The 23897-nt window shown below is 43.6% G+C and overlaps 1 long non-coding RNA gene across 1 annotated transcript in view; it reads left to right on the forward strand.

Annotated features, from left to right (window-relative positions):
• Window positions 1–23897, forward strand: part of LOC144768071 (uncharacterized) — a 78506-nt gene that overhangs the window by 50724 nt on the left and 3885 nt on the right. Inside the window, exon 4 of the long non-coding RNA XR_013598461.1 lies at window positions 3038–3060. This is a non-coding gene — a long non-coding RNA (uncharacterized LOC144768071). The remainder of the gene's footprint in view (window positions 1–3037; window positions 3061–23897) is intronic.

The following is a 23897-nucleotide window of genomic DNA, read 5'->3' on the forward strand; positions in this document are numbered from 1 at the left end:
ATCGTATATTTCCGAATTTAATCAAATTCTGTCTTTGATTGCAGTATATTAATTTTGTTGATAACAGGTCCTCTGGGGAGATGCTGAAATTCTATCACTGTAATAGTGGTAATGGTATGCGTAATTGTTGCTTTATTAGGTGTGCCGGATACAACAGTAAGGTTTTCTACTTCTGGTGCATTCTGTACAATTGATACACTTCCACCTTCAGTTACACCAGATTTTAATTCTCCCACCCCCTATGGTTGAGATCCTGAAGGAGGGGTACATTATACTGCAGCGGTGGTCCGGAACTCAACAGATCATCTAAAAACTTCTCTGATTTATCATTATCATCATCTGACCCTGTGTCTCTCACCTTCTGCTCATCTTTAGTCTGACTCTCTTTTCTGTCTGCCTGTCCCTACCCATTCTCCCTCATAACTACAGAATAAATCCTTACATTGTCAATCATCCCTTCACTCCATGCTCGCTGTTTTGAATTCCATCTTACATTCAATCAGTGGCGTAGCAAGGTCAGGTGGTACCCGGTGCGGAAAATTTCTTGTCACCCCCGGCTTGACAAAATGACACAAATATGTGTTTAAAACCCATATTATTTTTGCCACCCCCCCCCCCACAGTGATGACACCCAGGGTGACCCGCACCCACAGCAACCCCCATCCTACGCCACTGCATTCAATCAATTACTAACAGTATGTCTAATCTGAATCTTTATCCTTTTGCACTCTATCGAGTTTGCAGCATGTTCCCATTCGTTCAATGCTTCAAACTGGGCAGGTCTGGGTCTCATTTCATATATCTCTCATCTCAACTTCTCAATCTTTTTTACATTAAAAGTGGCACTAAGGAACAATTACATGTTCTTGTCATCAGAAGTGTTCTTGTTCTAGTCTCTAACCCATATGCATGTATGTAAGCCCTTGTTTAATGCCATGGCATAGGCAGGTGTGCCTTTGTGAGGATATTTTTCTCCCTTACAATTAGGAACAGCTTGTTTCTTAAGCACATTTCCCATCCTACTAATTGGAATTGAACTGAATTTGCTGTATCTTTTTAATCATGTGTCACAAACAACAGCAATCCACCAATCTCACACAGCACTCAGCGATAACTAACCGATCCATGTGTGGCACCAAATGATGTAATCAACCAACCACAGGGCAACTCACAGTACAATCAACCAATTGCAGCACATCCAGTTCAAAGGTTAAACAACTACAGTGCATGTCTATGTGTTACTCCACAGCGACCAACAAATCACTCGCAACAAGACTCGCCTTGATGTAACGTCTTAATTTGACACACTTAAAATAATTAAACAGTTGACACTCCCTTGTCTACTTTATCTAAAAGGAAAGGGGAAAGCCAGCGCTCTTCTAAAAGACATCACACAAACAGGAAATGCACATTCTTCATCAGCAGTAACCTACTCTTGATTAGCGTGAAACAAAGTATAAACCATTACCAATCTGGATAATTATGCATTCACAACTAGACCATTAGTAAGTCCTAATCATGGTGTGGATGTGGCGCCTCACAACAAACGCCTCGAATTTAACTAAATTAAACATTGAGGCCTTGGATTTTCAACGAAATCTGTTTACCAAACCTCAACAAAACACACTTAATGACAAAATCCAACAAAATATTCATAGCATAAAAGACACATAAAATGACAACAAGCTTGACACAACACAAATAATAAACATTGACAATTCAGCTTAAAATAAGACAAAAATCATCAAATTCGCAATAACGAAACCTAGTACTATTCCACATATCAAAACCACATAACAAAAGCTCTCATCCTGCATACATTTTTCATGACCGAAAACCTGATCGAAAAATCCCACAATGCACTGCTCATCATGCAATACTATGCTTTTAACGGCACACTCTGCCAACAATGCATCACCCTAATCATGTCTCCTTAATTCATGGATCAGCTTCGGGAACACTGAAACACCCCGAATAATCCAAGCTGGTCCATTGGAACTCGAGAGTACAGTCTGAATTAGGACAATTTAGCCTTTAGACAAAATTAGCTGTAGCATGAAGAACAAGTTTCAAATTAACCAAGCCAATATTGAACCTTCCAGGTCCCGCTTCGAACCATCCTCTGCTACCAGATATGATGGCACAAATTCTGAGTATGTAAAATTAAAGTGTCACTGATGAAATGGGAGCATTGTTACTCCCCTAAGTATTTTGTTGCTTCTGAGCTGGAACCAGTCAATAAATTAAATTCTATATTCAATCAAATTCATATTCAAAATTTTAATGTAAAGCACATCATGTTTTACAAAGAAGACTGACAAGAATATTCAAATCGCAAAAGTTTATTAAAGGATTTAAGTTATTTCAGAAGACAAACAATTGATCATGTAGCATGAAGTTCAGACTGAAATGCAATTAATAAAATAGCAGAATAAAATATTGTTAATCTCAAATAAAATAAGCCCTAAATCAGAGGTCAGAGCAACAATGTGTCGCCTTCTAAGGATCAGTGGAGACTGAGCCAATAATCTTCAGGATGGGGATTCTTTTATAGAAAATTCCACAAAGTAATCGTACATTTGGTGTAAATATGTGAAGGTCTCACAATCCCAACCAGCCATTTTATAGAAGGAACAATACAGATGAAATTACATTATTCAACCGTGTCTCGCAGATTCACACAATGCAGTACTCATTCCGCGTGTCCTTCAGACTGGTACATGATTCATTACATAGTTTACAAAAACAGATTCACACAATACAGAGCCACACTGAGGTCCCAATGAGTGAGGCCATGAAAATGCTGATTTGGGGCTGTGTGCATGGTGATAAAAGAACAGAAAGATGGCTGCATGCTAAAAAAAATGACCTAAGACAGCTAGACATTCAGAAATCGAGACCTACATTAAACCTCAATCAATTTGGGATTGAGTACATTGTAATCTATAAATCCCACTTAAGTGTATTTTAATTTCCAATTCATGTTATTTTCGTTATTAAATTAAAGTTGTCTAAATGTGTCTACTTTTCTTTTTAGCTACGACGATTCCCCTCAAATTGGTACGTATTTTGAAGAGTACTAAAAGTGTGTTTAAAATACAGCGCAGTTTGCATTTGGACCCATAAGTATTCAGGCTCCTGTTTTACTAAACTGAATGGGATGTGGGGAGGGGGCATGTGTATATAATGGGTCTTGATTGTTCAGTAGAACTTTGCCGCAACTCTCTTTAGTTCTAAATATTTGTGAGGGATTCAAAGTAGAGGGTGGGATGTGTGGTTATTCACATACCTTTCCTGTAGGATCTCATGTAGATAGCCCTCAATAGTTTAGTAGATGTAAGGGTTCTGAGTCCCAGGATCCTTAGCTGCAGCTGGCCACATACCCTTATCTGATCAGTGAGGGCAAAGGGTCACATTGATACTAATTGTGATGGATTACTGAGAGGACTATAAACCAGCGGTAAATAAGGTCCACCCTACATGTTCAAATGCTGAATCTGTGTTTAGAGGGGGACAGAGTACCATATGTCTCATGTTGGGCCTTGTGTGACTTGGAATCATTATTACAAGGGCAATTTCCAAGTCTCTCAAACAGATCTTGAGGTGCGACTGTTGGCGCGCGGAGTTACCTGCTCAATTACCATACTCACCTGGGCCCATAAACATACACACTTTAAACGGGTAATCCGGCTTTTAGCATTTGCCAATCAGAATTTTAGTTTACTTAGGACTTGTACCTATACAGATTGACTTACCAATCCTTGTCACCTATATTAAAGTCCTAAGGGATCAAAGGTGTTAGAATAATAGGTAGAGAATAACATTTGCATTCATAAATAACCTCGGACTCTGTAAAGGTTTAAACACTTTATCTATGTAAATTCTTAAATATCAAGGTCCATACAAGTGGTGTTAAAGCCTTCTCAATTAGGAAAATAATAGCTAATGCATTGATATGTAGAAATATTACGAGGTTTCTTTTAGGCATTGATACCTGGGAAGGGTAAGAAGAGGGAAACAATACTTGGACATACCAACGCAGAATTATATGTACATAGAATGGTGTGAAGACCAACCCTGGCCACGGGCTGGGATAAAGAAATAGGCCTCCCGATAATCTAGGTGTCAACAGGACAGGACAGGACAGATACAGATCGGATCAGGTGAAGACCAGGACAGGATGGATGCAGGTCAAGACAGGTACCCTCAGCTAAGTGCAACGCCAGCGTCACACCCCTCTCTGCGGCTAACAGTCAGACCCCGATTGGGTTATTGATTCTTCTCTCACAGCAATTATCGATTCTTCTAACAGAGTGCTCCACCAGCACTTCTGTTTCAGATTCTTCTGACAGAGTGTTCCGCCCGCACCTCTGCTCTTGATCCCCTATAGCGTGCGTTTGGTCAGTGACAGGTCAGCTATTCAGATAAGTCGGACAATCTAACTAACTAAGCCTACCCTAGTTATACCATTTTCCAGGGCAATGTACCACCCCCAATGTTGCGAATTCGTGTATTCCCTCAATTTGATTGGTCAAAAGACTGGTCTGGTGGCTCGCAGAGGGAGTGCAATGGGGTGGCGAGGCAGGGGAGGGGCAGGGTGGGGGGTTAGTGGAGTCGGACATATGATGGCCAGGAGTAAAGTAAGTAAATAAATAAATAATACTATTTACCTTGCACTCGCTGCATCGTCTCACCGCCCGCAGCACTAACTCTGCAAGCCGCCACTGAATCCAAGGAGTATTTTCTAACATGAGATCAGGGCCATAAATATTGCATGGGCGGGGTTAAGAGCTCTGGCTCCCATTTACTCACGACGTCCCTGAATGACTCCTCCCATGAATATTTGAAAAAACGTCTTGCCACCATAACATAACGTAACGTAACGTGTATTTCTAAAGCGCATGTTCACCCAATGGTATCCTGGCGCAGTAGAACATATTTTCCACTGTACATCATGGATGAGGAAATCCCTGATCAAAGTTGTGCTCTATCTTTTCTAGTCACTTCAGATCCTCAGGATTTCACATTTTTACCTTTTATGGACATCATACCACCCCCATTTTCTCCTGCAACCGCACAGAGTGTGTTTTAGAACTTTTGACTTCTGGGCTACGTCAGGCTTCTGTCATAATGCCATCATCCCCTCAAGGAAAAGAAATCCATATTCAAGGCTTGTTCCACCTGCATTTTCAATAAATCATTGGCAGAAGATCCTTAATACATTTACTGCTGTTAACTTAAGACCACTAGCTGTGACATCTCTACATTTTTATTCCTCTAAATCTGAAATAGCCATGGAGAAAAAGAACACCAGATTTGGGTGTAAGTACAACCAAAGATTGCCACTGGGATAAACCCACTATTTTTTATTTTTTATTTATTTGCGTTTATTTGTTTATTTTTTTAATGCCACTACACGGGTAGATAAGCAAGCACTTTACAGAGAATTGTAGTTACATATACAAGATATGTTCACAGACAACAATTTAAATTGAGAAAAACACAAAGGGGAAGGCAGAAGGGGAGGAGAAAAGAATGACGCAACCGGCAAGGTAGATGGATTATTAAGAAGAATGGGTGAGGAAGAGAGATGGTATGAAGAACAACACATTTACAGGGGAGAAGGTGCATGAAAAACAGACCAAAAAAGTTGATGTCGCCATCCCTGCAAGGAGGAAGAAGAGTTTCATATTCAGTGAGATTATTGCTTAACCCCTTCCCTGCTGCCGTCGGCCGTTGGACATCGCGTGAGGTACCTCCCTGGTGCTGCGCACGTCCAACGGCCGACGCGGCCCCGCCCACCCTTTAGAACACCTGCACCGCGGCGGAAAAACCGCTGCAGTTAAGGCGTTAAATGTCTTTCAGAGCAGGAAGGTCTAATGTTGCAACAAGTCTGTGATTGTACACCCGAAATCCCAAGTAAAGTACTTATGGATTCACAGCTATAATCAGTAGCTTTAGATGCATGGAGACAATTGAAATATTGTATTTGTACATTACCAAAAGTATAGGAAATTTGTAAAAATAGAGGCTGTGAAAAGAAAAGGAAAAACAGAGACTGGCACTTTGTGTAAAAATGTATTGCACCATAGCAAGCCCGAAGGGGATGCATATGAGTCAGTAAAAATTGATTGCTATGTTATCAACATAAACAAATGATTAGATGAGAAGGGGGAGTCTATAATGGGCCCGGTGACTCAGCACACTGTAGAGAAGTCGGATATGTTAGACTGGACAGCCTTGGTGGGGTCTTCCCCAAACTTTTTGCCTTCTCCCCTCCCATTTCCAAGTCTTATTTGTTGGCTTTGGGGCTCTGTTCATTTTACCCCTGCTACACCCAATTGGCACATTTCCTTTACATACAATTCCCAAGTAAAGTGGTACTACATCTATCCAGGGCCTCTAAATTAAATGCTACTAGTAGGCCTACAGCACTTATTGTGCTACCCACTTAACATGTCTTAGGCCTGCCATTGCACTTTGTGCAGTTTTTTTTTCTTTTTTTACAACCATAAAAATAAAGATGTCCAGACAAATATTGTTATTACCACCACCCCCCCCACCACCCCCAACCCCTTGTGATTGAGAGGCACAATTTTTATAATGACGAGGCAGACGCAAAAGTTAAAAGAAAAAAGGAAAAGAGAAACAGTAAATAAGAGGAAGAATGTCGAGTTTCGTAACAGCACTGACAACTAGTAAAGAGTAAGAGAAAAGAAATGAAATCTATACTACTATTATAAAGGAAGAACTTTGAACATTTGAGGCGGGTAAACTCGGAAACCACAGCGCCAATCCACACACCCGATACATCGTTGTAATCGTCAGGGTGTGCAGATGGACATAGGCTATATAAAAAAATATACGTTTTTTTAAAAACGTAGCGGGAAAAAAAAAGTAGTCCCGTGGAAGAAGACCGCGACCTTCGTGCTGACGTCAGGAGCGCGGGGAGGAGCGGCGTCCAGGAGCGCGAGGAGGAGCGGCGGACATGGCGCGGGAAGGAGCGGCGGACAAGCGGGGAGGAGAGGTGACGAGCGGCTGACAAGCGGTGAGGAGCGGCGGACAGGCGGGGAGGAGCGGTGACGAGCGGCTGAGCGGTGAACTGAGGAGCGTGGTGAACTGAGGAGCGCGGGGGAGGAGCGGCGGCTGAGGTAAGGCTCCGGGGGACCCACGGACAATGTTGGGGCAGGCGGGTGTCGGGGCAGGCGGGGGACGGGGCGGGCGGGGGCCCTGAACACTCATGGCGGGGGACGGGGCGGGCGGGGGCCGGGGCGGACGGAGGCCCTGAACACTCATTTCGAGACGGGCTGCTATGTCGGGGCGGGCGGGGGTCGGGGAAGCCTGATTGCTCCCGGACAAGGTCGGGGCGGGCTGCTAGTAGAAAATAAAAAAGAAGAAGAATAACTAAGAAAATGAAAGGAGAAATGTATCCCAGTGGGGAATCCAGCAGACTGCAAACGGGCCCCAATGGTGCATTTTAACCAAGTTATCCCTGTTGTTCTATCCAAAGAGAAAACGTTTCCCATACCTCCAAGCCTTTCTTCCGGCTTCTACGCCCTTTTTTTAGCATATACCGCTTTTTCTAAATGGAAGTTAGCTACTAACCTAGCCAGCCAGTGAGAGAAGGAGGGGGGCTCAGCATCTAACCAGCCAGAAGAGACACAAATCCCCCATACTGCCATTGCAATAAAAACCAGTCCTTATTCTCTGATCCTCGGTGAATCGGACTGGGTTCCCAATAGAATGGTTGTGGGGTTTAAAGAGATTGGTTGGTTAGAGACCTCGCTAAGTAAGTCCTGTACTCTGAGGAGTGTAGGAACAAGTTTTGGACAGGTTGTAAAAATGTGTATTGAGTCCGCCCCCACTTCTGAGCACCGTGGGCACAAGGTCCCTTTACCCACTCTCTATATGATGATTTTACTAAGTGTCATGTACAGAAAAAAATTGTTTTAAAATGTTCTGCCTGTAGTTTAGCAGAGAGTGGAATCTGTTGTGATAGGGCTTATAGGAGTTATAGAAGATACTTTGGGAGGAATTAAGTTTAATATGCCACTTGTTAGAAATAGATTCAAGGTCATCTGGGGTTTGCTTGTTAAGCATATGATATATGCTTCTGATACGGAGGGTTATTGTCTTACGCAATGTGTGTATAAGTTCGATCTCTGAGAACCCAGCAGTGCCCCCAACCTTCCTAGAGAGATAGTCGTAAATGGATAGATATTTAAAAGCATCTTGATTTTTCAAATTAAATTTGGACTGTAGACTCGCAAAAGATTTGATTCCCTCACTGGTAATCAGGTCCCCTAGCTTCACTATTCCCGCCCTGTGCCAGTTGGAGAAATAAGAAGTACCGAAGATAGCTGGTAAGTTATTGTTATTGCAGGTGGGAGAATAATAATTAAATCTACCAAGTCCAAAGGTTCTTCGGATGTTGTGGAAAACCTTATAGGAATTCATTAGAATTCTTGAACCGTACACGCTTAAAGTATCCATATGATATTTCACGAAGCAGACATCCCCAATGTTGTTCACCCAGCAAAAGTTGAAAAGGTGAGGATAGCCCGGGTGCTATAGCAATAATGGGTTCTCTTACTAATTCAGAGCTATACTGCAGCACAATGTTGGGAAAGGACCAACCACCTCTTTCTTTTGGAAGTGAAAATTGTTTTAAGGCTCGCCTGGGTTGGGAATAGGCCCAGATAAACTGAGTGAAAATTTGCTGGAATTTAAGAAGGTTCGCTTTGCTAAATTCCAGGGGTATAGTGCGGAAGAAGTATAGCAATTTCGGGAAATATGTCATTTTTATAACATTACATCTGCCGACTAACGTTAAATGTAAATTATCAATCTGTTTTAGAGCCTTCATGGTCTGAGCAGCCAGGGGTATCAAGTTATCTGTTACTATTTTGTCTAGCTTGGGCAAAATAAACACCCCCAGATATTTGGCTTTGGGCACAACCCTGTCGTTAGTCCAAGTAATTTTGCTATTTACTATGATTTGTATTTTATTTTTGTTTAGGGCTTATCCGGATAATCTCCCAAATTTCTGAGCCTCCCATTCTAATGCTAGTATGGTATCAGCAGGGTCAAGGGAAGTAATGGCGAGATCATCAGCGTAAGCCAGAATCTTGCAGTTGTTATGATAGCTAACTGGGGAGATGTTATCATTTTTTTCTATCTATTTTATGAATGGGTCCAGATAGAGAGCGAACAACAGAGGGGAGCGGGGGCAGCCCTGCCTGGTGCCCCGAGAGATGTTAAAGGGATCGGTGAGTTGTCCGTTGACTGTAACACAGGCCGTGGGTTTAGAACAGAGTACCTGTACGGCCTGTATAAGCTTCCCATCGAATCCCATCCTGCTCATGACACTCCACAGGAATCGCCAGGAGACTCAGTCAAACGCCTTTTCGGCATCGAGTAAAGTAAGTGACATCGGGTCTCCGGCAGCCTGTGCGGCATCAAACCGGGTGATCACCATCCTGACATGTTCGGTTGTCCCTTTCTTGGGAATGAACCCGTGTTGCCATTTCGAAACTGGAGACTCAACTACTTGGGAGATTCTAGAAGCTAGTATTTTAGAAAAAAAATTAGAGTCGCAATTATTGAGAGTGATAGGCCTGTAGGAGCTCATGTCCAGAGGAGAATTATCTTTTTTGGGAAAGATAGCAATTCTGGCGTTTGCCCAAGACCCCGCGGGAGGGGCCCCTCCAAAGATGGATACAACTACCTCAGTGAAAATTTGTTTAATTTGTGGGGCAAATATTTTATAGAATTCTACGGGAATACCGTCAAGGCCAGAAGCGTTCCCCTCTGGGAGACTAATAAGGTATTCCAAAATTTCCTCCCAGGTTGGAGTAATATCTAATAGCTAACTGTCCTCTCGGCTAAGCTGCTTTAGTTCAATCTCATTGAGGTAGTTAGAGATCTCACTTTCTATAGTTTCACCATCAGAGTGATTTTCCTCAGTGTACAGCTTGGCATAATAGTCCTGAAACCCTCTTCGTATGAAACTAGGATCTTTGGTCTCCGTGCCGGAGGGGAGTCTTATTTCATGTATTTCGCTACTGGTTACCTGTTGTCTGGTCCTGACGGCAAGGTGGTGCCCAATACTATCACTACACTCATAGTTTTTAGCCCTTGTAGCTGCCCATTTTGCTGCAATTTTTTCCATAAAGACAGCCCCTATCTCAGCTTTGACCAGGACTACCTCTTTTTGAGCAGATTGGCTATCTTGCCCTGCATGGATCATTTGAGTTAGTTTAGTTTCTGCTCTTCTTAATTTGTCCTGTAAGTCACTAATTAAAGTGTTTTCCTTTTTGTTTTTCTGGATTGAAAACCTTAAGGTCTCACCTCTGATCCCCGCCTTTAGAGTATCCCATACAATCATGTGGGAAGCAGAGCCAATATTTTTTTCCAGGAATTCCTGGATCCATCCCAGCATGTAGGCTATATATCTGGTGTCATATAATAACGCTTTCTCGAAGCTCCATTTATTAGCCTCCTTCCATTGCCCCATCCCCTTAATGTTAATAATGAGGGGGTTATGATCCGACATGAAGCGGGGCGCAATGTCATTGCTATAACTATTGGCGAGTGAGGCTGAAATAAAAAAGTAGTTCAGTCTGACTAGTAGTTGGTGTGGAGCAGAAACAAAGGTATATCCAGGTTGTGCAGGGTTTTTATTGGCCCACCCATCTACTAACCCGTGGGTCTGAGAGAGATTGGCTAGGGCTTGGAAGAATAAGGGTTTCCTGCCTTTATACCTCCATTTTTTATCAGTCTCCCAGTTACAAGGTAAGTGGATATTAAGATCACCGCATAAAACAAAGGGGGTAGGCCAGTGTGCTAATTCTCCAGAAATCTGGTTGAGAACCCCGGGGTCATCGACGTTGCTCCCATACAATGAGCAGAGGGTAAAGGATGAGTTGTTGGGGAGAAGAAACTCAGTAATAACCCATCTCCCTAATGGATCAGACTTGGTTCGGGGATTGTTAGTGGAGAATCCTCTTTCTGTCCTGATTCCAACTCCCTTTGTTTTGGCCCCCTGTTTTGTGGCCCCCACTACCTTGAACCCTAATGTGTATAATAAGTGTTTTTGTGAGCTTTCTACGTGAGTTTCTTGCAAAGATATGATATTCCCCCCCAAGTGACCGCAATCCATGGGCCTCCTTCTGCATTTTAGAAGAATCGTTTAGTCCGCAGATATTACCTGAGACAATTTGCAGTGAATCTACATTAGCCATCTGGGAATGGGTGTGAAGAAAGCAAGACTGTGATTACGTATGTGTTGATGGTGTTGATGGTGTAAGCAAGTTTTGCGCCTAAATGATCTCACAGTGACCCCCTCCCACCCCTCCCTCCCTATGCCACCCCCCTGAGGGTAGAATAACTTGGTCATTTGTTGCCCTTCTTAGCTTTGGCCTCCTCCAGGAACTCTCTGGCTTTGATCTCGGAGAGGAAGACCCTGGTTGTGCCAATGAGATGACCTTCAGCCTGGCCGGGTTCATAAGGTAGACCCCTGCCCCACGTTGCTGAAAGGGGGAAATCAACTGCCTCAGATGCCATCTCCGTTCCACAGTCTGATGGCAGAAGTCTGGCTTGGTGAAGAATGTTACCCCATTGGCCCCCTTCTTGGAGTTGGGACGAGCCTGGTCGTATACCAATTGTCTAAGGAGGAAATTGCCAAAGTACACAAGAAAAACCCTAGGCTGGCCTCCGGTCGGATTGCCGTTGTTATATTGCCGTTTCAAAAAGAATGGGAAGCGATGCGCTCGCTGGATTTCCCGGTCCCAATCCCAGCCCGGATGTTCTGGGAAGGAATCTTGTACCAACTTGACAATAAATCGTCTAGGGTCGTCCCCCTCCTTCCCCTCCGGAATACCAAGCAGGTGGAAGTTATTCCTGCGTTGACGATTTTCCTGTTCTTCCATCTTAACCATCAGGTCTGTAAGGCAGGCAGGGTTGGATTCGATCAATTGTTTAGAGGCCCCCGCTTGGGCTTCCAGGTGCACCATTCTGGCTTCCACCATGCCTACCCACTCACTGATATCTGTACAGGTTTTGTTCAATCTTCTTAAACCCCCCTGCATCTTTTTGGCTGCATTCTTGGCTGCCCGATTGTCAGCCCTCACCTCCTCCTGAAATTCCTTGATTGAGGCTAGTATTGCAGCAAGCCAGGGTTCGGTTGTCTCAGTCGTTTCAGTTTGTAGACTTTTTAGACTATGCCACTAATGTTGGCTGGAGCCGTCTTCCTCCAAAGGGTAGGACATCTGTGAATCGGAGTAGTCCCATTTGAGTTGACTGCGCAGCTTGCTCTTACTCCTAGGCTTCTTAGGGCGTACCACCGTATCAGTGTTATCACGTGAAACCTCACTGTCCCCTTCGCTAGCAACATCGTCATCATCATCCTCGGACCCCCCCCAGAGGAGCTGGGTGTACTATCTGAGACTGAGTAAAAGTCCTCCGGGCCAGCTTCAGGGGTCCAGGGGTTCTGTGTTCCAAGGGGGACCTCCAGACTTTGGATGACGAGTTCAGTTCCTACTAAATATGTTCCTGCTCTGTAATACAAGTAGCATCGCTGCTTATCCCCTTGTATGGCTCCAATTTTTCATGAACAGTGGGCAGAGCTTGCAATACAGTGTCTGATGGAGCAATATTACCCAAGTTCTCACTGGGCTGATCATGATCATGATCATGCTCATAACCCGGGAAAGTATGCAGAGTGGGAGCAGGCTCGAGCAGGCTGACAGGGAGGTCGCTAGGGGCTATGCCTTTGGAAATATCAGGGCTAGTTAATAAAGTCTCCTCAGGGCCTTTTTTCAGTAGTAGCACCTTCCTGCCGTGTGTGAACTTTAAGTAGAGTAGGAGAAGATCCCCCTGTGGTGTTTTTAATATTAGCAGATTGGCTTTTATCAGTTTAGTTTCAGTTTTTTAACTGTCGTGAACATTTTAGCAGTGGGGGGGTGTAAAGATCCTGAGTCTTTTGTGTCTTTATAGTCTCTTTGGGGAGCCCCCCGCTGCTTTGCCCAAGCAAGCCTTTTTCACCCCACTGACCTCGTGTTTTGGCTTCGCTGCTCCTTCACCAGCTGTCAAGTCCTTGGCAATCACAGGCGTCTTTGTTTTGAGCCCTTTCCTTGCCCCACGAGTGCTCATCTCTAAGCAGGTTCTGATGTCCGTGGTAGCTGGCGGCGTTACTGCCTCCAATATCGAGGAAAAAATGGGTTTGAGCTGAAGGATCAAGACCACAGCCGCGGTCATTGCAGCAGGGGACCAAGCGCGCCAATTTCCAGCCCGGCGTTGAAGAAGCCTTGTAAGGTGCCTCGCTCCTTCCTCGGCGAGCCGCGTGTGATCGACAAAGTTTGTGCCCCCGAGGAGCGGATCAGCAGGCAGGTCAAGGGAAGTCTTATGAGGCCCCTTACTCTCAGTCACTAGTCCGACGAAAAGGCAGAAGAGCCCAGAGATTCCAGGAGACAGCCGCGGCGTTTTCCGCTGCCTCGGCGTGACAGGCGATCTGTGTGCACGGCTTCCCAGCATCTCCATCAAAACGCAGGGCGGCTAGCCGATCATCTCCGCATCTGTCGTGAGCGGCCGAGCAGCGCGAGCACTCACGCTGACTCCATCTTGCTCCTTCTCCCAGCATCTCCGTCAATGACGCAGGGCGGCTAGCCGATCATCTCCGCATCTGGCGTGAGCTGCCGAGCAGCGCGAGCACTCACGCTGACTCCATCTTGCTCCTTCTCAATTCTGGACTTTGTGCAGTTTTAAACTGCAGTTTTCACTAGGAAAAATAAACGTTTTGACAAGCCCAACCTCTCCTTTAAAAAAAAATTATAAGTCACCCCTAGGGTATGCTCTAAACATACCATAGGGCAGGGTGAATTATATTTAAAAATGTTGGCTATGTACCTTTAAGTTTTACATATCCTAATCTGTATTTTACACCGGCGAAGCTTTCCGGGTTGGATAAAAGGGAACATCTTAAGTGCCCTAGGAGTGGGGAGGTTCCCACTGAGTTCTATGAAGGGCTAAGAAGTGGGGCTGAGAGACCTGGTCCCCATGTCTAATTGGTTGAGTGGTGACCTTGACTAGCCCCTGGCTCCTGAAAAAGGGAAAAACTAGAACGGATTGGTAGCTTCTGGATATTTATGTATTTATTTATTTAATTATATAAGTCCAGGCAAACTGGGAGATCCACTGCTATCACTTTGAAACTCCTCACTGCTATGGAATTGTATATTAAATTTGAGGTTATTATACTGTCCTTTTTATTCAACTCTGGATCAGGAAAATATATACACAATTTGTGGTTCAGTGCCCTTTGTTATGCAAATTGTCATGAATTTATTCTCTGTAAAGTTTTTATCTTCTGTTGATATGAAATATGACTGTATGCCTTAAATCACTGGGAAATAAGAATAATTTAAAAATATTTTATAGTAGTGGATAACTCCCTGCTGTAAGGCCTATCTGTCTCTTTGGATAACATTGGAGTACCTTATTACATTTAATAAGTGATAATGTTTGATTGGGAGCAGGTAGGAAAATCATGTTTACACTCAAATGGATTGTAATTAATTTAAAACCCTCCTTAATGGTAAAGTTGCATTCTAAGTCGCAATTCTGAAATTACACTTTTAGAAAGTTTCCATTTTCTTGTCCTAACCATTTTGTGCCTTCAGTCTGTGTCCTGGATCACATGACTGGGTGTATTTGGCAGTTGGCTTTTCTGTATTCCTCCCAGACAGTGAGACAAAAGGAGGTGAGGTGTTATCAGGATGGGTCATCTTGCCAGGATGGGCCATCTTACCTGGATCGGAGGGGCAAAGCTTTTATCTGCCCCGATTATATTTCAAACGGCTGCATCCAACAAGCACACAAAGAACCTGAAATTAGTCTTTTTTCACTCTAGACTCCTTGGAGCCTGGCAGGGGAAGGGAAGATATTTCCTAACCTGGATGGGGGTGTTTCCCTCCACTTAAACTGCTGGCACCCGGTATAAATATTGGACCTCCTGAACCACTCTTCAGTACACACCTGTGGAAGACTTCAGAAGGACTGACTTGTACTGTAGCGGGTGTCCCTGGTGCTTGAGGCCTGGCTTGTTTCTAAGAGGACTCCCCTGCAGCTTGAGGACTGCCTTTTTATTCAGAGGACTGCCCTGCTGTTTGGGGTCTGCCTTGCTGCTTGAAGGAGAGAGGACCATCTCTTTGAACCCAAGACTACCATTGTGACTCCAATGGTCTGTTTGCTGATCTCCTATTCTGAGCTAAAGGGATACAACAAGCTCCAGAAGCCTCCCTGCAACTTCCCAGCTGACCTGCTGCAACAGGACCGCCAAAGTGAGTCACTGATCCCCAAGAGATATCGCCCCATGTCCTTTTGGCCGTCATCAGAGAGCACTCCTCTTAAAGCCAGGGAGCAATCCTGAAGTTTTTGTCTCTTCACCACTGCGAACAAGCCCGTTTGTATCAAAAACTTGCCATCCGTGACTACTGCCATCAGGAAGTTCCAGTGAACCTGGCTCTTTGTGCTACAGTGACTGCCATCGATGACCAGCAATGCCAAATCTGCACTTCACGCTATAGCCACAGCACGCGGTGACCCCCAAAGCTAAGCTCCATCAATGACTGTTTGCGATACCTGTCCAGATCTTCACGCTTTGGTGATAAACATCCGTGATGCCAGGCCTTCTCTTCACACAGCATTAACTACCATCCGTGATGCTTCCCTGCTCCTCGCAGCCTCCTCCATTGCCAATGGAATACTTCATGCCAGACTTGGTAACTTTCTCATCAGAACTAACCGTGTCCATATATCCAACCTGCGCTTCAAAGCGGCTGGCCTGAAATTGTGACTTTCCCTCAGGCTAGCATGACCAGATGACCAGGAATGGCACTTTCTGCTTTTTATACGCATAATTACCTAAAAGCTTGGAATTCTATATCTCCGGTTCTACCGATGTGATGGACTAAGGCAATATGCAGAATACATGGCAGGTGCCAAGGTATGCTGTCAAAGGTAGGAATTAGATTGAGGTCTATTGTGAGCAGTACAAATGTTGGCATGTAAAACGGAAAGAAGGTTAATATTATGCGATGTTTCAATAGAAAGCTAGACTTTGTTGGTCAGGCGCCTGCGGAAGGAAAGTACGGGCGACAATATTAATGTCATATTCGAACTGCAGTTGGGCAGGTGAGTCTGGGTGTCATACAGAGAGAATAGGGGAGTGCACATCAGGGACCAAGTAAGCAAATAAAAAAAATCCTATCTATTGTGAAGGAAAGTTTCAATCCTATTAAGGATACTTAGGTGAGGATTATACTGAACTTTCGTTACTGTATTTTTAAAACTAACTAATAGCAATGTCCATGGCACTAAATAATGTAACATTATTATCCTGTTGTCCCTTTTCTTTGAGCAAAGTATGGACCTAAACTCCTCTTCTTCACTTCCACTTGAACCTCATTATTTCTTTATAGTAACTAGAATGATTAAAGGAATAATTAACTCCCATACCCAATCTCAGCACATATTACAAATTATATCAATGCATATTATTGTCATTAAATCTCTGTAAAAATAGGTCTTCTAAGTATTATAATACGTCAAACATACTTATAACTAAAATAGTTTGTTGTCCTCTGTTTGCTTTTGAGGGGGTTCCTTATAAGAAGTAGGATTGGGTAATCCTTTCCTTGAAGTCTATACTACAATTTAAACATTTCTTCACGATAGCTAGGAAACGTTTCTTTCTGTTGAAGGACCAGAGGTTCTGATTATGCTCTTTAAAGCTTAGTCACTACTAGTGAAACCAAATGTGTTACTGGTTTTAACTAAAATGTACTGGAACTGGAATCTGATGACCAATTTGTTGTTCCTCTGGATCTGGTCTCCAACTGAAGAACTGTTGAAGGACTGTTAAATCTGCACATTCATCCCTGATGCAAAAAACTCCCTGAACAGTGACCCTTCGATCTCTGGCACGATCTCTCGGCAAGACTCTGACCTTTTGTTTTGCGAGGCATTAAAAACAAATAATGTTTCACTCTTTAATTGCTAGGCCCCTTCTGTGTTTACTCTGACCTCCATCTCAATCCGTAGCACCTTGATGCTCTTGGGCAAGGTTAGAGCTCTATAAGACAAATTTTAATTCATTTAAACTAGAAAAACTTGGCGATGCAGTCTCCAATCTCTGGAATCCCTCAGGAATCATGAATTCTAATCTGCTATGTTGCTGGAACTCCCCTCTAGGTGTACTGCCGACACTGAAATTTTCTTTTCGAGCCAGTAGTGCTAAAAGTCCTTGGTTACCTCCACCAAAGCTACAGATTTCAAGCCTGCCAATTTATTGACATTTTGCACTGCTGAGACATTATCAAACTTCAACAATGTGCAAAATTTCACTTGGTTCTTTGCCAGACTGTGATTAGCAAAGAATCCCTCAAGCAGCTATAGAGGGTTTATATGTACTTCCAGTTCCTCCTGGGGCAATCTTCCTACTGTAGACATCTCCCTGCATCTAGATGCCTCGCCCATGGGCTGGCCTCCTATTCTATGATGACCTGAAGAATTGAGCTGAAGGTTGCTGAGCCGTTCTATGATTCCATGTGGTTCAACCACCAGGTCATCTCTGTCCTGGCATCTTCCATCATAGTCACCTCCTCCGAATAGTAGAGCCTCCTCTATAAATCCTTAATTTTCAGAAGTTGTGGAGCCCATTAATGTAACGGCCCTGGAAAGATCACTTGGATCGATGATGACAGAAGTCCCAAAAGTCCCACTATGCTCACCAGAGTTTGAAGAGAAATCCGATCTGATGCGATCAGTCTCCTCAGCTCATTGTTGATTATTTTGATTTTGATGGAGGATAATTCCAGAATAGCTCTCTGGGAATGGTTAGTAAATCAGAGAAATTCCATCCTGTGTTTCTGATCCAGTTTTTACTAATTGATAATGAATCACAGACCCTCCAGTAGTTAATTAACAAATTGAGCCTGATTCAGCGGTGTATTCTTGTCCTTTGACATCAGGGTCATGTGGTCTCAGTACAGTACCAATCTAAAATCCTGTCACCTCAACAAAGCCATAACTGGTGCCAGTAGCTTTAAGAAGCACCACAGGGCAGACAAAAGGCCAAAGGGCAGCAATTTTAACACTCATACTGAGTCTCTCCAGAGCTACTGTAGTAACCTCCGGTGAGGTGGAAAAATTGATACTGTCTGGTATGCATCCTTCTACCTACTGTTAAACTCCCTCAGATTTATATCTGGACGAATGGACGAATGTGCTTGTCTTTCTTTTTTTTACTGCAAAGATATTGCTTAAGAACCTCTTTGAGAAAATTATGGGTTTATCTATTGCGCCTTTGCTCTGTAGATCTTGAACCTCTTGATCCATAATGTTGAAAAAGAAAAGTGTTGCTGCCTTATCTGTTGTCTTGGGGTTCCCCAAAGCTCTAGCTGGAACCTCAACACCATTTGAAGTATCCATGCAACTGAGGAAATCTCCCATTTGATCAGGAATTCTGCTGTCCTGCTCCCCAGTTTTACCATGGAAGAATATCTTATCCTTATCTGAGGCACTGGTTCCTCTGCAACCACCTCAGGAAGCGCCTTGATTAAACTTGATCATGGAGAGAAAGAAGGGCAAGTAACCCCTTTGGTCTGTCCAGTCTGAATCCTTGAACCTTGATTGAAGAAGTGAAAGTGCCTGGATGAGCAGCGCCGCTCATCCAAGAGAGTTTCTTCGTTCTGTGGACAGAGCTCGATTGATAATACCCAACATACATATGTATCTTTGGGCTCACCCTGAAAGGATATCTGGTTCAGTTGTGTCACCCATCTATTTGGCATCTTCCACCATTTCCATAATCTTAATAATCTGGCCAGTGATGTCAAGCAGTTTATCCTGACATGAATGCCAAAGTCTATTAATACTTCATTTGAGGTCTTAAATTAGCTTTCACATGAAAACTACCATTGTGGCATCTAATTTAGGAGTAGCTGCAACCTTACCCTCAATATAGGGTGTGGGCCATTCTGCCCGCAATTTGTTCCGTATGTCCTTATACAAGGGATGCCTCAGTCTCTGCTTGAAGGAGCACACTACTTTGAATGAAGGGTCTCTTTGACCAGGTTTCTGTTACTAGTTCTCACCCTGGAAGGGAATGCCTCTCGCTAAGCAAGATTTATCAAGGTGGCTCTAAGGCTCTGTATTTTTCTGCCAGAAGAAGGCAAATTTACCTCTGACATGAAGACTGCCAGTGCACTCATCCAGAATCATCTCCTCAATGTCAGCCTTATATGCTAATGTGCAGCTGCACAAGATCTGCCGGGTTACAACCTGTAAGAACAGGCATACATTCACCAAGCACTACTTCCTGGATATGAATGTAGCAGCAGATTCTGGGTGGGACAGTCAGTTCTGCACAACCTCTTTCAATAAGGCGGGCCTGCTTCCTGATTGCTATGGACTTTTAACTATTCCTATTCAAGCATGTGAAGCTATGAAAAATTTAATGCTGGAAAAAAAACAATGTACTTACCTGTAACTACAGTTCTCCAGTGTTGTTATCTTTCATTCACTCACATGTGACCTGCCCTCCCTCTCAGTCAGAGGCTCAGTATTACTTCACCCCAATGTCATACATGGGGTTCGAACATCTGAACTCTGGTGGCCTCTAGGAGACTGAGAGTTCTAGGTACTTTTAAAACGATCAAAGTTTGGGAGCTTTCAAACTAGGTAAATGTGCCACCAAACAAGCACAGTGTTTGATCCAATGGACATTTTAACAATGTTTATTGTTAAATCACTGGGGATTCTGAATCTGATTTAGGGGAGAAATTAAAGCATGCGGATCTATGAGAGATGGCAACACTGGAGAACGTTTATAGTTAAGTAGACTGTTCTTCTGGTGCAGAGGTGATCCTAAGGGATGCCAGCATCACTAATAGCAGCAACTGTAGTCTCTGCTAACCACTATTTAATCAGATGTCTACCCTCCAGCACCAGCTTCCAATGGGCCTTGGAGAGAAGGAAGGTGTACAACTCCACCGCACATTTGGAGATGATTACGGAAGGTCCCTGAATGATTCATATTATCCACAAGAGCTACACTCTCCTCCCCTTACTCTCGTCCCAACCATGTCATCCTCCTTCTGTCGCAAAAAAATGCTCTCTGACACAAACCTAGCTATTGAGAAATTGAGGTGTTAACTCGGATGAACAAAGTGGACACAATAGTGGTGCACTTGGAAGTGAGTGGCATGGAGTTTAACTACCTTTACCTCTTGATCCACGAAAATGACAAAGTCTTCAGCACCATCAAGGACCTATGTCTCTTAAAACTCTTTATTTGACATGAAGTATTGAAACATCTATCTCTGGGTTAGATTTTATTTCTACCCAATGCACAAATTGATTGGTATTCTTGGATCTCCAGAACATTTATTTCATCTAACGAAGCTCCGCACCCACAAGCGTTACCTCTGATTCACCGTGGTGTTCCATGGATTTCTGTACTTCAGCAATTGTTTGCTGAAGGTGGTAGGCCCCAGTGCCTGTGACGTTAGATTTTTAGACCACCAAGATCCTCCAACACAACTTGGGTCCCTCTTCATTCATGTGGCGCTAAGCAACACCTGTAGCAAGAGTTGTCCACTTTTTCAAAGGATTACGGATACTCAGGATATGATTAAGGTGTTTCAGATTCAGGTTTCAATCCCAATGCTTATATCTGCTTGGCTTGATGGCATCATGCATCCTGCTAGCCCCAGATAGGGACAGCTCTATGAATCAGGTACAGATATTCCAATCTGATCTTCTGAGCCTGCATTGGTGAATCTGCTTCTCACACCTCCTGGTGGGCCATCCATTCAGTCAACAGAGTTGCAAGTAGCCATGGTATGGTCATTGGGCTGGGCACCCATATGGGAAACATGGTGGTGCAGGGCTTTGGTTTTCATCAGAGCAGAGCAACACATAAAAGTGTAGGAGCTGCTTGCAGTGCACCTTACCCTTAAAGCCCTCTTCCCTTCCATCTCAAGGAAAACATCCAGCCTCTATCTGACAAAACAAACATCATCTGCCATATCACCTTGCAGGACGGTGTGGAACCTTGTGCACTACTTGTGGGGCTTTACCTTTTCGGCATCTTCCCACTGACTGCCACCATGTAGACACACGCAAGTGAGGCAGATGTGCATATGTGGTGCATCGCCCCTCCGAAAAAACCCTCCCTTCAGAGGATCATGAGTGTGAGCTTCACCATGAGATGATTGACATGACGTTTTCCAGACACGGATGACCACAATTGGATTGGGTTGCTGTTGCTCAGAATAGGAAGTGTTGTCAGTATTGTGCTATGTATACAGCTCACGCTGAATGACTCACTGGGGGATGCCTTATAATTTAATAGGTCACTGGGCCTGCTTTACACATTTTAACTGATTGAACTTCTGTTAAACATCTTGCAAAAGAGATGGAAGAACCAACCCAAACTAATCCCGTTCATCCTAGTTTAGGTAAGAAGTATTTGGCACAACTCCTCATTCTCGTTCACAAGGACTGGACCCTCTTTCACCACAGGATAGATGAGTCTTCCCCCCCTCCCCCAGTCCTCTGGCACTGCGTCTCCATGCATGGGGATTGAGCAGTGCCAATTAGGGACCTCTGTACCAAACAGAAGAGGCAGATGTCATGTTAGCTGCCAGGAGGTCCTCTATAAATATTTAAAAAATTATGTGAGTCGCCAGTTTGAGTCTGAAGGTTTGAATGCACTCCAGACTCGTCTCTCTGTCCTGCACTTTGTACTTTCCCTTGCTCAGTAGGGATTGGCAGTTGCCCCCATAAAAGGATATTTTGCTGCCTCATTCACCTTCATGTTTCTACTGTATTAAGCCTCTCTGTATACATCTCTCTTGGTTTTCTGAAAGTTTACTATATTTATTTATTTCCTCTGCATTCAATATTCAATTGTGGGATTTACATTTGTTAATCTTCCTCAAGACTTCACCATTTAAACAAATTCACAGTTGCCCAGTGTTTTGACTGTCATTAGTGCTTGTATTCTTAGAGATGATAACTTCAGCATGTAGAGTTTGTGACCTTTTGGTCAAGCCACCTTTCACTGTGTTCTAGCCAGGTAACTGGTACTTTCTACCTGTACATGGTTTTTGCTGAAGCTTGTGTCTGCTTTCCACATGAGTCTTTTTATCACGCTTTCATCCTTCTTTCCTCCTCATCACCCCACCAGGAGGGAAGAGGGACTGTGCAGACAGGACCTCAGATGTGTGATGTCTTATTATATTGATTGCACACAATATGGTAGAGTGGACAGTTTTTTGTGGACTTTACTAGTGCCAAGAAGAATAAAGTGGTAACCAAGCATATGACCTCATGCTTAAAGAACTCTTTACATTAAGATCTGTAGTGCCTTGCCCCACTCCATGAGGATCATTAGTTGCTTCTCTCATCAGGAGTGTCCCGGTGGCTGATATTTGTGGGTCTGCTACTTGGTTTTACTTTTGAAAAATATTATTATCTCACAGCTTCTCTGATGGATACTTTGCCAAGCATTAGGTTGCCCACTTCTTGGAAGGTATTGCTTTTGGGACACATTTGTTAGGTTAGGAATCTGTGGGAAGAAGTATCAATCAGAAAGAAATCATTGCTTACCTTTGGTAATGATATTTATGGTAGATACTATATCTTTCTGCAAGTTTCTTACTTCCCTCCCTTCACCTCTCGTAATGATTCATTGGTGTTACAAATAAAATCCCAATATAAGCAAATGTAGCTTTTGCTAATATGTTACTGTATCAAAATAAAATACTGAAGCACACACAGAAGTCCAAAAGCATGAAATGCAATCAATAAACACATTTCATAAAGTTGAAGTTATGTCGCATGTGATTTATTCGATCCACAAATATTCACATTCTTTGGTTAGGATATAATATCCAGTACAGAGAGGCAGCCGACACGTGTTTCATCATAGAAACTTTTTCAAGGCTGAAAAATATTGGCAAGAAACTGATCCTGATGAGCTCGTAGGCAAATAGTGCCTCATTGCAAAGAACCTGCTCGCTAGCCACCCACATAATGCAGGCAACAAAAAGTTAGAGAGTGAGGCCGTGATAAGCCTCCGATGTAATCATGTAATATATAGAGAAAAGTATGAAGTCCAAGTAAACAGTACAGCTCAGGGCCTTCATAAGCCTGAAATGGTAGTGGGACCTCCCTGGTGTGTTGCTGGAAACACCAAGGACCCAAACTTTAACTTTTTATTGCCTGCATTACACGATCCTCAGTCAATTAGAGTCAGGTGGACTGTGAATATTCCATTGGCAGAGCCCGCGTTGGATCCGTCAATGTACTATTTCTTAAGACAGCCCAATAAGGTAGGAGCCATCGTAGGAAGGGCTTTACACCATCAACAAAGTCTTTTTTTACCAGTCAATCATCACTAGAAAAGTAAGCAACAGGAAAAATAAAATGACCCCACAACCTGAGAGAAAAATTGATGGCTGGCCGTCATGGCAGATGGTACCATATGTCAAACCTTTCCTGCATTTACGGGAACAACCATGATATCGATACCTGTCAATGTAGACAGTAGTCCACAGGGCTGCTGGACAACTCCAAGGGCCTGATTTAGAAGTTGACGGACTGCCCATTGTTCCACCAGAGGGTTGAAGTTGATGACTCGGTCCCCTGATGGAGGGACCACCCAATGAATGAATAAATGTCCGCCTAGCTGGTGGTATCTATAAGGAATTGTCAGTGCTTTTCGCAGTTTGGTACAAGGCTCCGCCAGCATGACGGAGACCAGTCCTAAACAGGTTTATTTTTTATTTTTGAAAAGAAAATCCCAAAATGTGATTTTGTTTTTGAAAAGG

Source organism: Lissotriton helveticus, chromosome 7 (assembly GCF_964261635.1).
Source record: "Lissotriton helveticus chromosome 7, aLisHel1.1, whole genome shotgun sequence".
Taxonomy (NCBI): domain Eukaryota; kingdom Metazoa; phylum Chordata; class Amphibia; order Caudata; family Salamandridae; genus Lissotriton; species Lissotriton helveticus.